Source organism: Trachypithecus francoisi, unplaced genomic scaffold, assembly GCF_009764315.1.
Source record: "Trachypithecus francoisi isolate TF-2019V2 unplaced genomic scaffold, Tfra_2.0 Lachesis_group15, whole genome shotgun sequence".
In the NCBI taxonomy this organism is placed as follows: domain Eukaryota; kingdom Metazoa; phylum Chordata; class Mammalia; order Primates; family Cercopithecidae; genus Trachypithecus; species Trachypithecus francoisi.
Genome location: NW_022681460.1, coordinates 13,866,226 through 13,887,141, shown reverse-complemented (window position 1 = coordinate 13,887,141; position 20,916 = coordinate 13,866,226). Strand labels below are relative to the sequence as shown.

General features: G+C 34.4%; 1 protein-coding gene across 3 annotated transcripts in view; it reads left to right on the top strand.

The window, feature by feature from the left end:
• HS3ST5 (heparan sulfate-glucosamine 3-sulfotransferase 5) overlaps positions 1 to 20,916 on the top strand; it is a 290,237-nt gene that overhangs the window by 103,689 nt on the left and 165,632 nt on the right. For all 3 annotated transcript variants that reach the window (XM_033234351.1, XM_033234348.1, XM_033234349.1), the window contains exon 2: positions 9,586 to 9,779. The gene's annotated coding sequence lies outside the window, so the exon portion shown is untranslated. The remainder of the gene's footprint in view (positions 1 to 9,585; positions 9,780 to 20,916) is intronic.

Genomic DNA, 20,916 nt, shown 5'->3' with positions numbered 1-20,916 from the left:
TTTAATAAATAATCATCGAGCAGTGTCTTCAGTAAAATAAATCTTTGTCTCCTTTAAGCAGACCAAGTATCAACATTTCTGTAGCAGTGAACTTTGTGTTCCCACTATCATGATTATCTTTTTGCATTTTGTATGTTTAAAGTAGATGAATTTTTAAAAGCTTAGGATTCTAAATTGCTATGTGTAAATAAGCACCTAATAACATTTTAATTAAATATTGATGAGCAGATACAAAATTGCTTTTAGAAAGCGTATATTCTGACAGTGCTTCTATTTTGTTTCTCTGCTTCTCTTTCCTCTACCAATCTTCTTTATTAATACTTTATCTAATTTGCACAAAAGGTACCATGATTTTCATTAAAAATATAGACCTGACTTATGTAGAAAACTACTATTAGATTAGAAATGAGAGTCCAGATTAATGAACAAACTTTGCCTGTTTCTGTGTGTGTCTGTTAAGGAACTTTTCCCAGAAATTCCAGAATCATACACTCTTAGGCATTAAAGGTGCTTGGAGGACATATATTCAGTGACTCTCAGCTCAGGTTGCGTATTAAAATCACATGGGGAACTTCGGAGGCTCAGTTTCTCCACCCCAGACCAGTTGAACCAGAATCCATGAGGATGGGGACTGGGCATTGGTATTTCTTTACACCCAGTTATAGTCTAAAGTGCAGCCAAAGTTTAAAAACCTCTGTTTTAATCCAACCACTTTTTATATGAATAGAGAAAATAAAAATCAGAGGGGAAAAATAACTTATCTCAGGCCACAGTAGAGCCTAGATTAGAAGCCACATCACTTAGCTCCAGTTAAGAGCTATTTTCTTTAAAAAAACAGTACTCGTATCTTGTTTTATTTTTGACTTATTTGAACTTTCCATTGGTATTAACATTAACAGAAGAACTCCGTTTCTTAGCTTTTCTGTGAAACGGATTTTTTTGTCAGCTAGAGAAATGATGCTGTATGATAGTATAAATTAACACATGGATGTTCTACATTTCCCAGCATTGTTTACCTCCTTGCCTTTTGTCAAAAATACATTAGTCTTTGATTGTTGTAAAGAGTTTTCAAAACATATTTATAAATTTCATTTTATGTAAGTCAAGATGTCTCAAATCGTTTTAGCATATGTAGACTCATTTTTAAAGTCATCGTAAAAAGTATGGACAGCTCACTTTCTGTGTAACATTCTGAGAAAGTGGAACTGATGCCATAGGCCCAGGGTTGGCAGTACTGAAGATGTAGATAGCTCAACATTTTCCAGTTCTTTGACATCTATCTTTTCTTTATGTTTATATCTATTGAGCCTATCAAAGTCTAAAATATTTCAATACAGCATACAATTGCAGTACTGATTGTTACATGGCATAGGTTTTATCTTGTGGAGAGATGGAAAAGTGTATCTAAATGTATCATGCCTATGCTCAGAAGTAATGCAAATCTTCTGTCTTGCTGGTACCAGAAATAAATGAAAACGATAGTAGATAAAGACTAGAAATATTTTTCTCTTTTGCGCACACGCAAAATATTGTGTATAGTGATCATCATCATGCTTTAAGCATCCACTATAAGCCAAACATTATATTATCAGCAGAGAAATGTACCTGCAACAGACTCCTCCCCCACAAAACAGCACAGAAAAGCTCAGCTGTTATTCATCAGAAACAAAATATAAAACAAGTATACTGTAAAGGAGTTGAGAGTACAGAAGAAACATTTAAATGAGAAAAATACATATAAGTGTGAGGATACTCTGTGAATTACAAGTAAAGCTATATCCATTCACTCAATTTTTCAGCCTATTACAATTATTCAATAAAGATATATATACCTAATTGGATATTTGACCTGAGTGTATGTATGTATTGTTATGCCCAGACCGTTTGTTCCCCGAAGAAGACCACCAGAGTCTAGAGTCAAAGCCAAGCGGCAAGGATCTTTAATGCAAGTTCGAACTTGGTCCCTCCGTTCTATAACATACAAGAGGGCCTCGAATGATGCATGTGCCCGCTTTTTATAACCCGATGCATACAGGATATGTAAGGTTACAGAGGTCCAAAGGAATTCTTTTGGTTGCAGCATCACAACTGGTAATTTGGTTAATACAATTAACAGTTTCTATTTGTTCCCGTGCATTTAGTAAAACTACAAACGGTTGTGACCTTATCAGGGGCTCTCTAGGTGGTGTTTCTGAGATGTGTGGGGAGGGGGATGTATTTGCGTTGGGCTCAGGAAGTTGGGACAAAATAGAGGATTGTTTGTACTGGGCCCAGGACTAAGATATGTGGCAGACACTGGTAATTAGAGCAGGACAGAGACTTTCACAACGTTTGTCCTTACAATGTCTGGAGTCTATAGATAACCTTAATCGGTTAGGTCCGGGGTCGATCTTTAACTAGGCTCAGGGCGCCGCCGGGGCTGTTTGCCTGTGGCCTTTATTTCTGCCTTTTAGTCTCTTCATTTGATCTCTTTCATGTATAAGTTGATGTTACCTTATGTCAGTTGTGTATGATTTGTACTAATTATCACTATAGTACAGAACATAGAGAAATTCATAAATGGCAGATGTCTTAATGATCACTTTTTTAGAAGACCTGAAAAAACGCCCATAGTAGGACCACAGAGTGAGGAAGATCAGGGTGTTGAACAAATCAGGGTGTTGAACAAAGTAGACCAGGTGGCTCTCTGTAATGAACCCCATTATAGATCTGCACTTGTGGAAGGTACCACAGTTTAGGGTAGAGATGTCTGAATTATCAACCTGAGAGTCTGGCTCAAGGAGGCACTCTCATTCTGGTCAGACTCATTAGGAGTTGAAGTTTCTGAACTGCAAGGTTGATTCATGAATGAGGACCACTCCTGACCACTACTGTTTCCAAAACATTGGTGTTCTTTGTGTCCCCTACCTGGACCACCTTTTCTGTCTTGTGAACTGATCAGTGAACATGGATGGTTGCAAGGGATACACCATCCAGACAAAGGGAAATTTGTGGAGTCATTTGAATAAGTGACTTCTGCCATTACCTGGAGGGTGTAGGATCCTGATCAACATGGTCCACTTCTGACTCCTGGATTTTCTCTTCCTTCTCAAAGCTGGTGGTGGTCAACCATGTTCCAAAGACTCTAGGATTCGATGTAACAATTGTTTTGTGGGAGATTAATCCTCTTAAGAAGAAAAAAATTCCAAAATTGTAATTGCTACTCTCATCTAGCCTTCCCCTCCCTGTATTAACAATTTTAGCTTCTCTAACCCTATTCCAGTTCTGTCTCCTTGTAATGACATTCTTTTTAGATTGCTTTAATGGAGTATTGGGAGTTCCCAGACTTGTCTGTCACTCATTTATTGAGAAAATCACAGAAAACTGATCATCTAGGGGTTACAATGTACGTGTATTTTTTTTTTTTTCACTTGTTCATTTCTTATCATACAGTATTATTTCTCTTGTTTCCTTGGGAAATTTTTTAAATTATGACGAATAATTTTACCTTTTATTAATAGGATCTATCATAGGGTATTCTAAATCTTTTAACTAGAGATGAATTTAAAAAGCTTTTTACCATTTTATGCAATATTGGAGGAATACATGCGTTAAGTATATATAAATGAGCAATCTCATGCCCTTAGAAAAAGAATTTTTGTTTGTTTGTTTGGGGGTTTTTTGTTATTTGTTTTGTTTTGTTTTGTTGAGACAGAGCTTCACTCTGTCGCCCAGGCTGGAGTGCAGTGGCGCAGTCTCAACTCACTGCAACCTCCACCTCCCAGGTTCAAGCAAATCTCCTGCCTCGGCCTCTGGAGTAACTGGGACTACAGGTGCGCACCACCACACCCTGCTTATTTTTGTATTTTTAGTAGAGACAGGGTTTCACCATGTTGGCCAGGCTGGTCTTGAACTCCTGACTCAGGTGATCTGCCCACCTCACTCTCCCAGAGTGCTAGGATTACAGATGTGAGCCACCCGACCCAGTCCCAGAAAAATAATTTTTAAAGAAATATAAACGGTTTGTGCTATAATTTTAGAACATATATCAATTTTCATGCACGGAATAAACACAGTTTTGTCAAAAGATTCAGCAATTATTAAATAAAACAAAAACGTGTAGCAAGTGAAATATCCTACACTTGAAAATTCTTTTTTTCCCCCAAGTACAGAAAAGAAGCATGTTGGAAAAGGCAGAGCATAAGAAGCTATTCTTCCACCATTCTGTTAATCTTATATTTTATTTATATACAGAAGAGCAAAATAAACAGTGCAGCTTCAACCTACCCCTTGGAGTTTATGTTTCAGGAAAAATGAAATCATGACTGACACTTTAGTGGAATTTCTTATTTTGCCTGAAAAGCAATTGAATATTAAATCATGATTCACTCGTTTCCTAAAATATCTTTTAGTACTCTAGGGGAAAGTGTAAAATAGCTTGCTCTTGGATTTTTAAGAGAACTGTGTGTAGTCATTCTCAAAATGCATTTCATGCAAGAGGGCTCCTTTTCCTTTGCGCTCTCTCTATATATTTTTTTAATTTTACTAATATCCTAACAGATTTAATACCTTGTGAAAACGAGAATGCATTTATAACTGAATAACAGGTATATAGAAACCCAAAGGCAATTACTTCTTGTATAACTATGCCTTAGGCAAACTTCAACTTGTTTTTTAGAGCCAGAAGATTAAAGCCTACTCAGGAATTTTATTCAGGCACAAAATTTGTGTTGTCTACCCTTACATTTCCTGCCTCTTCCTTTCGCATCTCTTTGATCCTAATTCTACCTACCATTCTCAAAACATTATCTGGCCACAGCTAACACAGTCAGAAACCCTGAAGAAGCAAGTATCCCTGTTTAACCTAATACATTCCCAGCCCCACTGTTTTCATTGCTTTTATATTCCCTATGTATGTTTTCAATATAGGCTACTCTGGGAAGTATTTCTCTTATTTGGAGTGATATTAGTATATAAAATAGGCTAGAATTTCATACCTACTTTTGAATCTCTGAAGATCCTTTTGTTCTTCTCAGGTAAATATCCACTAACTAGGAATTAATTTGTACTTGGGGTAACTGTTTTCCAAAATAATGAGTCTCTAACTCAAAAGACTTCAGCTCGTCGTTATTAAATGTATTTTTTCTTCTATTTTTTGAGGATAAATGATGTCTAAAGAGAAATACAAAATATTTGAAAGTATGATCATGCAAATAGCAAACATGCTTGAGTGTTTAGCCATAGAACTCAAGGTTTAGCAGAGGGTTTTTCTTGTCATGCAGAAAAGCAACTTCTTTATAATTAATCTATGTAAATTCTGTAGAATTCTGATCAGACACAAATTTTCTATTTTTTACTACCTTTTTTTTGGCAGAGTAATAATATATTTCTTCTGGGTCATTTCTAATCTTATAGAAAAGTGGTAATCTAGCCATTGTGAGAGAGAGAATCAACTTCAAACTTTTAAAAAGTATTCAGAGTTGAATTATTAATATCGATAAAATCAAATACCTTGTGAACCCATACTATTTGCATGGCATTCTGTTATAGGGTATGAAGTAATGTAAGATATATCCTTATTTTCAATATACTTATAAGTAATTCAGACAATAATATATAAAGGAAAATTTTGTAACACAAGGTGCCTCATAATTCAAGAGTTACCGTAAAGTAATTGTTCATTCATTCAACAAATATTTATTGAGTGCCTACTATGTATTAAAGACTCTGCTGAATGTTGGGTATCTAAAAATGAGGGGAAAAAAGAGTGTCTGTCATCTAGGGAGATGAGGCTAGAGAGTTAGACAGGGATCAGATGATATGAGGTCACAGTAAAGTGTTATCTTTCTTTAGCCTGAGAACAGTGGAAAGGTATTAAGGGTTTTTATACAACGGATTAGCATGATTAATTGTGTTTTTTTAAAAAGATCACTCTAGATGCCATGTGGAAAATATGCTGGAGGGAAACAGACAAGGTTTTGATGGTGGTAGAGGAGGAGGAAGAGAAGAGGAGGATATACAGAGAAAAGTAGTGAAGTAGGTTTGAAAATTATTTAGGAAGTAAAATCAAAAGGATCTGATGATCAGATGATGAACCTAAAGAGGAAAAGAAGGATCAAATCTACTCTGATTCCTTTTTAAAGGGTTGAAAACTTGGGATTTTGGCTTATTCAACTGATGACTGATGGTGCTGTTTACAAAAAGAGAACACTGGATGGAGGCTGTTTTAAGAGGAAGGTTTTTATGGATTTAGTTATAAACAAATTCAGTTTGGAGAGTCTTCAAAACATGCAAGTTGACATGTCAACTATTCAATTAGAAATAAAATATGGGCCAAGCATGGTGACTCATGTCTGTAATCCCAGCACTTTGGGAGGCTGAAGTGGGTGGATTGCTTGAGCCCAGGAATTTGAGACCAGCCTGGGCAACATAAAGAAACCTCATCTCTGCTAAAACTGCAATAAATAAATAAATATGGAAACAAGGGAAAACATGTTAAGCTAAAGATAAAATTTGAGAATCATCACCAAGTGATTGGTCATAGACCTTCATGAGCTTTCTTATTAGTATATACAGTGGATAATAAAGTGGTTTTGATTTAGGATTCTCTCATTATGAATTAGAAGAATCTGGAAAGGTTTAATTCGGGAGGTGAGCTGAATCATGAAAAAAATGTAGAATATGGATAATAAGAGAGATGAGTAAAATGAATGAAATTGGTAGGCACACGATAAAAATAGAAATAAATAGAAAAGATATTTTTAACTGAAAATAATGGAAATACTAACCCAAAGTGGCTTAATCAAAAAAGGAATCCCTAGATTCACATATAACCGAAATGTTTAGAGTGTTCCTACTGTAAGCAAATCTCTCTCCAGGAGTGAAACAATAGTCTCAGAACCTGGTTCTTCTTTTTCTGTTTCTCAGCTCTGTTTCCTTGGTGTTCACTTAATTTCATACAGGTTCTCCTCATGATCCCAAGATGGCTGCCAGTAGTTCCAGGGGCTGTATTTTACATGCTTGTGTCCAGTAAGAAAAACAGAGCTTTTTTTTTTTTTTTTTTTAAATAGATTAGGGCAACCAAAGCCTTGGTTTTTGGCTTATTCAGCTGATGACTGATGATGCTATTTACAAAATGAGAGCACTGGAGGAAGGCTGTGTTTAAGAGGAAGGTTTTTATGGGTTCAGTTATAAACCCATAAAAGATGCCGCACACTTTTAAATGACCGTATCTCGTGAGAACTATCACAAGAACAGTACCAAGGGGACGGTGCTAAACCGTTCATGAGAAACCCACCCCCATGATCCAATCACCTCCCACCAGGCCCCATCTCCAACGTTGGGGATTACAGTTCACCATAGAATTTGGGCAGGAACAAATATACAAACTATATCAAACTTAATTCAATAGACAAAGAGGGCTCTTTTGTTTTGAACAGAATAGGGATCCAATGAGATCAGTGCTTTAAGAAGTAAGTCTTAGGGGCTGGGTGTGGTGGCTAGAGGCTGCAATCCAAGCACTTTGGGAGGCCAAGGCGGGCGGATCATAAGGTTAGGAGTTTGAGACCAGCGTGACCAACATGGTGAAACCCCGTCTCTACTAAAAATGCAAAAAAAAAAAAAAAAAAAATTAGCCGGGTGTGGTGGTGTGTGTCTGTAATCCCAGCTACTTGGGAGGCTGAGGCAGGAGAATTGCGTGAACCCGGAAGGCGCAGGGGTGCAGTGAGTTGAGACCATGCCATTGCACTCCAGCCTGGGGCGGGACTCTGTCTCAAAAAAAAAAAAAAAAAAGTAAGTCTTAAGTCATAGAACATACTATAGCATCTAAGAAAAAGAGAAATCTGTTAAAGAGTCTGTGCCAATAGTTTAGGAAAAAGATGGTGAAAGCCTGAACTGTGTGGTTAAGGAAGAAATATTTATGAAAGGAAGATAGTAGTGAAGTGCTAAATATGAAAAATATTTCAGTAAAAAAGAATCCACAAGACTTCGTGAGATAAGAATAATGAACTTTGAGGTGAAACTTCAGTCTCTCTGAGATTTTGAGTAATGTCATAGCTTTGTCACCGACGCAAAGATGAGAGTCTTCCTTTTTCCTGCTGTAATACTGGCCCATCTTCTTCCAAACCAAGCCTTGCGCTAGGCTTTCCATTCCATTCTGTTATAATTCATTACCATCATCTCCTGTCCCATTATTCCCTACATGCCCAACTCTCCTAGGAGTCAAAAAAAAAAAAAAAAAAGAGGCAAGTTCCAACCTCTGTCAGAATGAAGGTTGTTTTTGACTCTACATCATGAAAACTTCTCCTTATTGCAGATTACACTCTAAAGAGTTAAACAGTAGCTATCATTGCAACCATTTCAGTGACACTTACTTTTTAACCCATTTTTTGAGCATTTCATCAACCAGCAATGCCTCTATTAGCAAGAAACCGACAACTGAATGGTTTATATAGGTAGAATTTCAGGAAAAGCAGTTAGTGCTATTGGTTAAGCTGCTCATCCATCACAGGCCCTATATCTTTGTGTTTCTCTAAACTTTTTTGTCTTTTACATCATGGGAACAGGACAGCTGCTCTATCACCAAAGCATCATGTCTTCATTCAAGACAAGCAAATGTGTGAAAGAGAGAAGAGAAGCAGGGATCTCTGTATCAATAGAGCAATATTCTGCCAGGATTTCTTACCCAGCATACTTCTTATAGCTTATGAGCCCAAATGGGGGGCCAAAATGGGGTCACATGACCGCTGTTAGGCGTAAGGAAGAATCAGAAAGAGAACATTTGATTTTCTGTTCTCCATTTGTGAGATGTATAGCAAGAAAGAAGAGAGTTGGGCACGGTGGTTGGCCAAGCAATAGAATCTTCTCTGAGAACTCACGTTATACAGTGTACTCTGGGTTTGCATGTGTGTACGCTCTTGTCATTTTGGTTTTGACCATGTTTTTATCTGTACATTTCATTTCCTCTATTCTTTAGGAGAGTACTTGCATAGTTGATTACCAATTTTTAAAATAGATGTTTTCTTTTCGTTTTATATCAACCACTACCAACTTCTGCTTCACTCATTCAACAAAGATTCTAGAATTTTGGTTTTCCTGAATAGGCAACACATTTTGACTAAAAAGAATATTTTCTTGTTTATGCCTAATTATCTTGGCAAGCATTACCCATGTGAAAGGAAATACAGCAAAATTACCAGATGATTCCATGGGGATTTAGTTAAAGTATCCCATTTTATCTTTTACGGAGGTGATAGAGCCTCATGTAAAGAAGTATTTCCAAGAGACTTCATCAACCTGACTTAGAAATTCAGCTGCAAAATGTAGCACCTGCATATCCAAAGTAAAATTAGTAATGATATCACTTGATGCAACGTGTAGAAAAAATAGTCAATTAAAGCAATAGGAATTCAACCAGAATGCTGTGCAGGCAGCATCATGCAATTCTGACTTCACAATGACATGAAAGTTTAAATGACAACTGTGCTAAATTAGGGAGCAGCAAACCCAGGCCAAGTTTAAATTTAGTAACACTGAAAATAACTTTCTCCACAGCAGATTCTCTGTGAATTACAGGTGACCAATCACTTGTTTTTCTGTTCTGTTTAGAGATAATCAGATACTCACTGTCTTCAGCATTGGTGTCTTCTATTCTCAACGGCAGTTCTGGCAGGCACCCCAGGAATCTCCTTGACCCGTCTTAAAAGCATTGGAAATTAAAGAGAGAATCCACCACATATATTCCTTTGAAAGTTTCCGCCATATATGTTCAAAAATTTCTGAATGAGCACAAGGATTTGAAGGTAAGTGAATTTGGGGGGTAACACACATTCTTGCATAACTCTTACTTGCATCAAAAGTAATGTTATCTTTTAATAAAATATAAAATATAGGAAAGTAAAAGAAACTATTAAATGTAAGAAAACTATCCATGTATGTGTAGTTCCATAGTAAAAAGGGGAAATAAAGAAAACATAATGTTTAAAAATTGTTATCTGTCATGTAAATGTAAATACAAGAAGGGCAAAGTAGAAACCTTGATATTTGATAATCAGTATCACATTAAAAAAGCGTAACATACTGTGGTTCTCAAAGTTTAATGTGCATAGGAGTCACACGAAGTTGGGAGGAGGGATCCTTAAATTTTAAGTTAATCCCTGGGGATATTTCACCAAAACTTAGACCCACTAGGGATGGGATGTGGCCCAAGAATATGTATTTTTACATTTACCCACTCCCAAGTGATCCTGATGCCTGTGGGTCTTAGGCCTTTGAGAAACACTGAAAGTGACATTCAATACAATCTACTTCTCATTTTCAAACCTTATGCTAAACCTGAGCTTTTATGTTGGTTGTTTCCTATAGTCATAAGAATAAATAAAGAAGGGGTAATTTTGTTACAGAAGTGCTAAATTGATGCTCCCTTTTTGACTCCCCTACTTTAGTTATTAATTTTCATTAATATTCCTTTTCAAAGTTCAGTATGATGAGCTAATCCCCAGGTGTCACTATCTCTCTTTCAGAGTGATAGCCCTGTCATTGCTCTCTTTAGCTATTGCTCTGTTCCGTGTAATGTTTCAATTTATTTAGCTATTTAGGATTATTGTATCTAATTATAAGAAATTTCTAAAAGATGTAAATAATGAGTTATTACTAGGTTTGGCTAAGTATTCCAAATTTTGAGGATTGTATCTTTTTCTCTTTGTTTTGAAAGCTCAGCCTTAGATTTTAAAAGGACAAATCTGCTTAATACCTCTTTCCATTACTTTTTTCTTAGCAAATAATAACTTAGAAATCATATGATACATTTATGGAAGGTTGCATGTACAGTTGGTGGATATCACTTTATTGTATTTCTGTTTCCTATATGTCATTTAGCAACTTCATTTTTATAATTTGTAATTTTAAGTTTACAAAAGGTTTTTTTATTCTAGTGAAAGTGTTTAGTAGGGACATATTCAGATCTTAAATTGTGATGATTTTTTAAAGGTTCAATATGATATTATTTTTATAGTGAAGAATGAAGTTTTCAATCAAAATCCTTTTATTGGCTTTCAAGCTTATAGATATTTTTTGTCTCTTTGTGTACACTTGTTCATGTTGTGTAGAATTTTTTGTCCATAATATATTAAAAGGCAACAATAAACCCTTCATCAAAAAGATGTAGTGCCAATTAACTACACATATTAGCTATTCGTTTTACACATAGAGAATTGAATATGATCATATGCATAAAATAATGGAGTACCTTTTTCAAGTAATCAAAACTAAAAATTTACAGAATTGGATTAACTATAATAATGAAGTTTCACATGCACTTGTTATTAGAATTGTGCTCATCAGGAAGATTGTCATACCTGAACATAGCCTAAAACTTGTAGTTCATGAGTTTATCATTGGATAAAGTCTCCAAAGAAAATTTCATAAAGCTTTGATTGGAAATCATCTGCAATATTTCAGTTTCAGAGAAACATACCTTTCCTTTTCTATCTTTCTTTTTTTCTTTTTACTTATTTTTTCTGGAAAAAGGAAGAGGTGGAGAAAGAATGAATTGTGTCTTGAAGTGAATCATGTTCATTATCCTTGGTATGTTTATCGGACTATGTTTTTAAGTTGCAGTTTCTTTGTTTTTTTTTTTTTTGGTTTTTTTTTTTTTTTTTTTTTTTTGAGACGGAGTCTCGCTGTGTTGCCCAGGCTGGAGTGCAGTGGCGTGATCTCAGCTCACCGCAAGTTCCGCCTCCCGAGTTCACACCAGTCTCCTGCCTCCAGCCTCAGCCTCAGCCTCCCAAGTAGCTGGGATTACAGGTGCCCTCCACCACGCCTTGCTAATTTTTTGTATTTTTAGTAGAGACGGGGTTTCACCATGTTATCCAGGATGGTCTCGATCTCCTGACCTCGTGATCTGCCCGCCTCAGCCTCCCAAAGTGCTGGGATTACAGGCATGAGCCACCGTGTCCACCAAGCTGCAATTTCTTAAAGAAAATTTATAATGTAGTTTCAGGGAACCTGAACAAGACAGTCTCAATACGCAGGAAGCGAAACATGAAACAAAAGAATAAATTACAGAAACTTTATAGAATCATAGAAACAGAAAGTTTTAGAGCAGAAATGGACCACTTTGATCTTCTAGTCTGGTCCCCTCACGTATAATCACATTTTCTCTTCCAAACCTGCCATATAAAAGTCTAAAACAATGAACAGTAAACAATCTGGTTAGAGATGACATCAGCAAAGAGAAGCTAAGTGGGTGTTTTATAATAATGATCTCTTCAGTAAGAAAAGTAGGGGGAAATTTTCCTCCAAGGTGAAGATCGAAGATTTATAGATACCTAAGTACTTAAAATTGAATTTAAAATTATTTGCATCCAATTAGATCAAAATAATTTTTTGATATAATTCTTCATTTGTGGAATATTGTAGTGGTATAAATTCTCCATGTTTTCTTCTTCATTAAACATTGATAGTTGCAAATTATGAAAATTAATTCCTTGAAAGGATTCCTTGTTTCTTGCATCAAATATGACAATGTACTTTCAAGAATTCTCTAACTATAATAGTTTGTTCCATTTGGAGGATAATGTTGTATGTTGGTTACATTAGTGTTAATATGTCTTTGTTTTTTAATTCTCTAGTGTAACATACGGTTAGTTTCACCATTATTACGACCAGCTGCGGTTGGCCTATGATTTTTGTTCATTCTGTCTGAATCCAAAGTAATTAGCTCTTTAGTTTAATGACAATATTTGTTAATGGGTTTTTAAGGCCAAATTCTGCTGTTTGAGAGTGGGTGGTATATTTGAAGATAAAATCTGGCCCTTATGTTGTAAGCATAAGCTGTGTAATTTTATTTCAAAAGGATGGTTTACAGAGTTTGCGGTAGGAAAATGAAAGTGCATTTGTCTGAAGTTTCTCATTGTCAAGAAACAGAAAACAAAAGTGACAGTTTATGTAGATGAACAGCAAACCCACTGAAAGTTCCCTGATACAGCTATCCTGCATGTGTTATTCTATAACTAGAATATGGAACAAAATGACAATTATCAAACAGACTTTAGATACATTCTTTTATGTGAGAGGACACAGTCTGAGTTTTTTAAGTGCAGTGCAACAGTTTTGATCATTGTATTTTTGAAGGACTTAGTGAAGTGGAAAGAATCCTTGCCTGGGAGTCACTGGGGTTCAAAGTCTGACTCAGCTTACTAGTAGTGGCATGACCTTAAGAAAATATCTTGACCTTAGCCTGAACCTGTTTCTTCATCCTAAAATGAGACTTTTATATCAGATGATCCCAGAGGGTCTTTTCAGCCTTAAAATGATAAGTCTAACTTGCTTTAACAGAGCACTAAAAGGGTAGTAGGGAAGACGCAATGACTTGAGCTAACTGAACAAACAAAACAGCAAGTCTACTACTAGAAGGTATGTGGGGATATTTTGGCCTTACGAACTTTCCTTCAATGCCTTGTTACTTTTATCCTGGAATAGAGAAATATTTGAAGGGTTTTATGTAGAAGAGACTATAGGTCATGCTGTTGGAAGTTTTAAGACGATGAATTTTGGCAAAATTCGGAAAAACTTCCAAAACTAGTAACAGTTGAGATACCCAACAATAAATAGGATGCCATGGTAGAAAATGAATTCACCACCCCTTATGGGCACCAAAGGTTTTTTGATCTGCCAAAGTGCTCTTCAAGCTGTAAAGGCTAGAGGCAAATTTTCTGAACATATGGGAACTCAGGAAATATTGTTATCAAGAGCACATCTTGAAGCAACTATTAGCAACTGTTAGAGCCCTTCTTGAAGGAACTATTCTCTATCCAGTCAATAAGTGACTATAGAAACTACTGCAAAAAAAAAAAAAAAAAAAAAAAAACTGATCACAAGCATTGAATATTTAACTCTAGCACTAAATCTAAGATAAATATGGAGATTAGGATGACGTAATAGAACATAAAAGTATAATGTCCTGACAATGTAAAACTAAAACAACTAATAAAAATTAGGAAAGACACAACAGAAAGAAGTCAGTGTACATATATAGTAAGTTATTTGATTTTTCTCAATATCAAGGAATCAATGGATGTTTTTTAAACTGACAATCAAACTATAGAAGTATAAGCAGATTTAAGAGTACAAAAAAGATACTAAAGGGAATATCATTATTGCCCAAAAATAGCTGGTAGAAAATGGGAGGAGAGAGAGAACTTTTGCTATCACTCACAATAGGAAAATAGTAAATATTCTAAAGAGATAAATAATCAAAGTTATGAGGTTATAGAAATGATATAATTGATTATGTGAACTTATAAACATTATGAATTAGAAGAAATTTTATATTTTTTAAAGTTACTAAAAATAGACCATATCATGAAAGATTTTTTCATATCCTTTAATAGAAAATGTAAAATATTGTGACAGTATGTTTCTGTCATATCTTTCACATAAATAAATATAAAAATACACTTATTTCTTTAAAATATTTTCAAACTGTATCATAGCATAAAACCCAATTCTGTGTTATACAAGTATATGACCAATAGAAGCTTAGTACCGGGAAAATGCTATCTAAAGAAATTAGGAATTAAAAATCTTAATATCAGAAAACATAAAATTTCAGGGCCCAAAAGCCTTTACTAACATAAAAGAGGGACTCTGTAATCAATGCTGATGGGTATAATAGATAATGAAGGTATATGATCAGGAATAAATAATAGCTTTAAGAGCTACCATAGAAGTTTGTTCAGCAAATAAACTTCTGAAAACATCCCAAGAAACAGAAATAGCCCGTTTTTTAGGTGGTAGACTAAGTTTAAAAATTCACCTCCTGTATTATGAAGCCAAATATTTATATTGAAATTTATGTTCAAGAAAAAATATTTCTGTGTCAAAGATAATTAAAAATACTCATTAACCAAAAATTAGGTACTTGACCAGTCACAAAATTTCTTTCATTATTAACAAAAAGAGGTTCCACATAGCTTCTCTTTTTGAAAAGCAAGCAAGCAAACTTCCAGTAAGGCTGTAAACGTATGCATAAAACTTATTTGATTTGAAGAAAAATGAAATGTTTGGACTCCCTCTACCCCAAACAGCTATTCTAAACAGCAGGATATAATTCCAGACTTTTTGCAGTCAAGAGGTTTCTGCCGAGCAGAAATTCTTGTTCAATTTAGGAATGCAGATGATAATAATTTTCCTATCCTTCTCGCAGCAGGTTTCCTGCCTTCATTTTGCAGACTCCTAAGCTCAGTTAAAAACAAGTAGGGAACTTCAGTTCCAGGTAACACATTCTTCAAACGTAGTCCCATTAACCCAACTTAGTTATCATGCAAAGCTGCTTAGCTTCACTAGTGAAATGGAATACAGTTGAATTGCTTTTCTAATGTAATACCTATTTGTGATAAATGCAAAGTGGTTTATGATGGCAAATTTTGTAGAGCATGAAAACTTATGAGAAAAGAAGCTTATATTTTCTAACCTAAAATTATGAAAAAATGTCATGTATGTTGGCATGGGATACTCCTATTAAAATGAAAAAATATTCAAAAATGAAAATTTAATACTTGACCTTTATTATATATAACTCAGCAAAAAAAAATTAAATGAAACTATCATATTTCACAGTAATATTTTTCCTAGCTTGCACATTCTTTCTAATTTAAATGAATTTTCTCTAGTTTATTTCTTTCCTTCTACTAGATCTCAACCATGTGGCCCAAAATTTCCTTACGTTGTTTAGGAAAGTAAAGATTGCTCAAATACATCTTTTGTCTGCTGATAGAAGAATAATCTTTTCTGTATAAATGCAACTTAAACTATCTAAACCACACATTACTACAGAGTAGGTCACTGAGACATTGGACTTATCCTTCGAATGAGTAAATGTTAGATGATAGTTTCCTCAGGTTAGCTAAAATCATATTTGATGAGTGTCGTAGCCAACATTTTACAGCCACAAACCATTCTATCTTCATTCCTTGCTCAGGTAACTCACTTTGTTCTTCCATTCCTTACTCTTCCTTCACAAGCAGGGTACATATACACTGTGCCATAGCAACCACATTTCTATCATGCCTCATCAACATTGCCAAATTTCATGACTGATTTTAATAACAGAAAAAGTAGGTTTCCAGCCAAGCTCAATATCAACTTTATAAACGATAGTGGCTTGATGTGACTGTTCTGATGCAGGAGAAATGTACATTTGTTATGCATTGTATAGTGATTTCAGCTGAGAATCAAGACCCATTCCTATATACATTGTAATTCAATGCATTCTTCATTTCTTCATTCATTCAACAAGCATTTGGTTAATAACTACTTTGTGGTAGGCTCCTTTAAGGCTTGAGATACATCGTTGAATGAAGCAGACGAAAAGCTTTATTTTCATGGCCTTATTGCAGCATGGCAGGCAATAAAAAACCATCATAACAAGTAAATGAATTATGTGGTATTATGGACTACAATAAGGTATAAAGGAAAGAAAACCCAAATAAAACATAAAATGGGTAAGAAACAATATGACAAGATATGGGAAGTGAGATCAGATCCTGTACTTTGTTCCAGTTCTTCTGGCTGATGTTTTTCAGTGTTCATTCTTGTCTTAAAATCAGAATATGTGAATTAGATTTGGAGGGTGGAGTCTTTATTAAATGAGTGTTGCACAAATTTTCTTTGTTTAATGATCAGCTTCTCTACATTGATATTTGTACCTGAGATACTTACAAGCTCTCCGCAAGCAATACTGTGGGATTTCCAAAAGGGTCAAACAATGAAGAATACTAAATTTAAATTTATTTTCTTTTTCCTGATAGTTTAGAACCCATGGAGTAATTTTAAATTATTATAGTATCACTTTAACTGTAACTATGATCCTTGTCAGTGATGTTAAGCAAAGCCTGATTAGTTGAAAAAGATGCAAACATCAGGTAAGAGTATGTTAACTTTTAGAATCTACATGGATTTTAAAGGTAGATCATTATGGAACCATTAGATAAAATTCTTACTTGATTATCAGAAAAATGAGGACTGAACTTTAAATTTGAATATATATTTTTACATATTCTATTCATTGTTTTAAATTCAGGTAAGAGTATGTTAACTTTTAGAATCTACCCAGATTTTAAAGGTAGATCATTATGGAACCATTAGATAAAATTCTTACTTGATTATCAGAAAAATGAAGACTGAACTTTAAATTTGAATATATATTTTTACATATTTTATTCATCGTTTTAAAATGATCCATTTTATAGGTTGTTTTGAGTAAAATTTAGTAAATTTAGAACCCATGGAATAATTTTAAACTATTATAATATCGCTGTAACTGTAATCCTGGTCAGTGATGTTAAGCAAAGCCTAATTAGTTCAAAAAGATTCAAATGTCAGGTAAGAGTATGTTAACTTTTAGAATTTACCTTGATTTTGAAGGCATATCATTATAGAACCATTAGATAAAATTGTTACTTGATTATCAGAAAAATGAGGACTGAACTTTAAATTTGAATATGTATTTTTATGTACTATATGTATTTTAATCACCTATAGCAATTTTTATAGGTAATTTTATTAAAATGTAGGTAATTATAGTAAAATTATGCTACCTTTAGACTTATTTTTATGTTAATTACCATGTAAATTCCTACTTACCAATCCTGTAGAGTCACAGACTGATTGAGCTAAAAGTAATTTCAGAATTTCTAGTCCCACTGCCTTTGTTTGACAGGTGTGAAAACTGAGTTCCAGAGAGGGAAAGTAATTTGTCCAGGTTAGATGGTGTGTGCAAGTTCCTGTGCCAGTTAATAGTAGAACTGGGTTGGAAAGGAAACCTATTCTTTTAAATCCCAACCTAGTATGTTTTCTAGTACTTGACTCTACTTGAGATTTTTCATTGCCTAATATCAAAATAGTGTTTCCCTTAAAATTAAGGAGAGTTGACCATATCTTTGCATTTCTTAAAGTTATCTGATTAGTGAGTGTGCCTAAGCTCCCTGAAATAGCCTCACTTGTTTAAAAACCTCTTCAGCACAACTGGAATTAGACTTTAAAAAAAATGAGAATGATCTTATCTACAGCCACACCACCCTGAACATGTCCAATCTCATCAGATCTCAGAAGCTAAGCAGGATCGGAGCTGGTTAGTACTTGGACAGAAGAATGATCTTTGGAGAGATTTTTTCTTTGAAAAATAAATGAAATTATTTATGAAGCCATGAAGTGACTTACCTATTAATCAATATATATGGCACAAATAAAATACAACTGTATTATTTTTCAATGAATTTATGAAAGAAGAAAATACTAAGTAGTAAAGTGCTGAGCTTAGAAAACAACTTAAGTAACAGCTGTGCCCTGGGTTCCTCAGAGTCCTTAGGAAGTGATACAGAGTCATTTGAAAACTTTCTGAACTCTCATATGGGAAAATTACATAACTCACTGGAAAATTTCAGTAGATTTAATAGAGCAGAGAGGTAATATATTCAAAACACAAAGAAAAGTATAAAAGACTGTCTGCTAAGCCTAGGGAGTTTCATATGCAAAAAATTAAATAATTAAAACAATATCAGTTTATTTTTAAAGACAGTTCTAAGTTTAAGCATTATAATACATCATAAAAAATTATACATTTGGTGCTTATAAATGGATTCTAAACTTCCTTGAAATGAAAGATAAAATCTTGGCTTTATATAATGGCAAAATGAGGCTTTCTCATTGCACAGAGTAGAATTTTCATATGTGTTTGCAGGCTTACCACTTGGTAAACCAACATAATTTAAATTGTAAGTAAATTTTAAAATATATATAGCATTAGAAACAGGGCTCTAAATGATTTCATAAAGATGATTATGGAAGCAGCTTTAAACACTAAAGTCCTGAAGACTTAGTAAGTACTTTATGAACTTTTCAAGGTTTTCATGGTTTTTCTGGTAGTGAATGAAATAGAAAAATAAATAATTCACCCAGCTTTTGCTTTGGTTGTTGTACATTTGTAAATTACATAAAATTAAGAAGCTGAAAACTGGATCTTCTACCTGTTCCCATACACATGGTACCATTCAGTTAAAGTCTTCTATTAATAAGTAAAGCTAATTGAAAATCACAGTTTAAAACTATGTCTGGTTCTTGTTAATGTGATGCCCAATTATTAGCATTCTAGCATTAGGATTTTAGACTGTTTATTGTTTTCAATAATAACAAAAAATGCTTAAAATACACAGCTAATATATTTCAGATTACCAATGAAAGAAAAACTGTGAAAATAACTAATTTATGCTTATTTTTGATGGATTGAATTCATTTTGTCTGAAGCCCTTAGTGATGTGCTCGGAAATGTCTATCCCTCTCCTTCCCCCTCTCCCTTCCCCCTATGAATATGTATGTGATTTAGAAGGTAACTTTTTTTTGCATATTATTTTCCCAAAGGAACTTTATTTTTCATTTTTAATCACTTTGTGGTTGAATTGTCCTCTGATCAACAAGGGGATTAGTGGGCCATACATCCCCTCTATGTAAACCTATATGGTCCAAGATTGTATTTTGCCTCTTGGACTGAGTAAAATCAAACCTACCTTTGCCTTTCATTGTTTTTTCACACATTATATAAATTGGTAAGAATAAAAATAATGTGATTGGAAGTAAAGCTTGACAGACAATATAGTGTAATATAATATCCAAATACTTATGAGGTAGCAATAGTGCCTTGGGGCACCACATTTATTGTGAATGAGGATTTGCATTTACACATTTTTCTCTGTGGTTTAGGTTGCATACTAAATCACTCTGGGAAAGTAGAACTGTTTTTAAAACATTCTGCTTAACCACTCTACAGGTAACAAAGAAATGCCAAATCCAGTTTCAGTCTAGTTTGGGAAGTAAAGTACAAAGGCACAAGAAGTCACATTACACAAGGGTTAATAATAGAAATTTCCGTATGGATTGACATGACCATTATAAATTGTCCTTCTGTATTTCATATCTGAATAAATTCAGTGTGTGAAGAAGTTTCAGCAAAAAAGATAGATTTAAAAAGTTTTATTCATGGTTTAACAGCAAGAGTGTATTTCCTAATGATTTAGACTTTGGACATAAGAAAGTTATGTGTTTGATTCTGAACAGGGATCAAATAATACAACTCTGATTCTAGGCCTACTCAGGGCATGGCATTTTTCATTTCTTTAGGCTATGCTATTTAAATACCAGCTGTTTAAATACCAGTTCACTCCAAGCTCATCATAAAACCACATTCCTTCGAAACCTTGCACCTACTGATGAGCTTAGTAACCTTTCAACCAAGTTTTTCAGTTTTCCAAAAGAAGCAATATTTTTAACATTGAGGTTTTGAATGTTGTTTAGTTTCTGAAGAGAATTATTCATACCAATATATGTTTGTGGAAATATCAAAGACATTTTTCATTGAAATTAGAACTGCTTAGTTGTTCAGGTAACAAAATGAAAACATCCTTTTCCATTTTGTTTTGCACCTTAGCATGTAGAGTCATCACTTATGGGAAACAATATATTAGAACAGGGACGGTGGCTCATGCCTGTAATCCCAGCACTTTGGGAGTTCAAGGTGGGCAGATCTTCTGAGGTCAGGAGTTTGAGACCAGCCTGGCCAACATGACGAAACCCTGTCCCTACTAAAAATACAAAACTTAACTGGGTGTGGCAGCAGGCACCTATAATCCTAACTACTTGGGAGGCTAAGGCAGGAGAATCATTTGAACCTGGGAGGCAGAGGTTGCAGTGAGTCGAGATCGTGCCACTGCCCTCCAGCCTGGGTAACAGAACAAGACTCTGTCTCAAAAAAAAAAAAATTAAAAAAGAAATATGTATGTAGTTTAGTGTTTGTTAGAATCATACAAGATGGTAACTTAAATATTTAGGCTAACACTAAACTCATTTTAATGCAAGGAGAGTGAGGGAAGTGAGTCCTACTTTTTC